Here is a 564-nt window from a genome sequence, read left to right as displayed (position 1 = left end):
GATTTCAAAGACCTTTAATCTGGTGGAGATCTTTTTGTGGTGTGATAATCACAACCGGATATTTTTGGAAAAAATTTAAAATGCTGTTTTCTCAATTTGAAAAAAACGATAATTTCGCAAATTCTTAAAACCTATTCTACTTTTTTAATTTTTGACCTCATATTCAGATTGTGTAGGTTATTTTACATGGCATATGACTATAAAATTCACGACTTTCAACTATTTTGTTTAACATTTTTTTTCCCAGAATGCATATGGTTTTCTAAATTTTCAAATGCAACGCGCAAGTACTTAGAGTTATCATATTCGAATAATATTTTGCACAGCTTATTTTTAGACCAAAATACATCTTTTTGAGCCCGGCAAACTGTATATTTAAAAAAATAGTTAAAATAACGAACGGTCTAATGCACAGTTTCGGCTGAAAACCGAAATAATGCATATATGCACAGTTTCGGTTGAAAACCGCAATAATGCATATTGGAAAAACCGAAATTATGCATATGCACTCTTTCGTTTGAAAACCGAAATAATGCATATGAAAAAAAAACTGAAATAATGCAT

This window comes from Rhagoletis zephyria, unplaced genomic scaffold, assembly GCF_001687245.7.
Source record: "Rhagoletis zephyria isolate East Lansing unplaced genomic scaffold, Rhagoletis_zephyria_1.1 Rzeph_scaffold_01350, whole genome shotgun sequence".
Lineage (NCBI taxonomy): Eukaryota > Metazoa > Arthropoda > Insecta > Diptera > Tephritidae > Rhagoletis > Rhagoletis zephyria.
Note: the sequence above shows the minus strand (reverse complement) of the source record.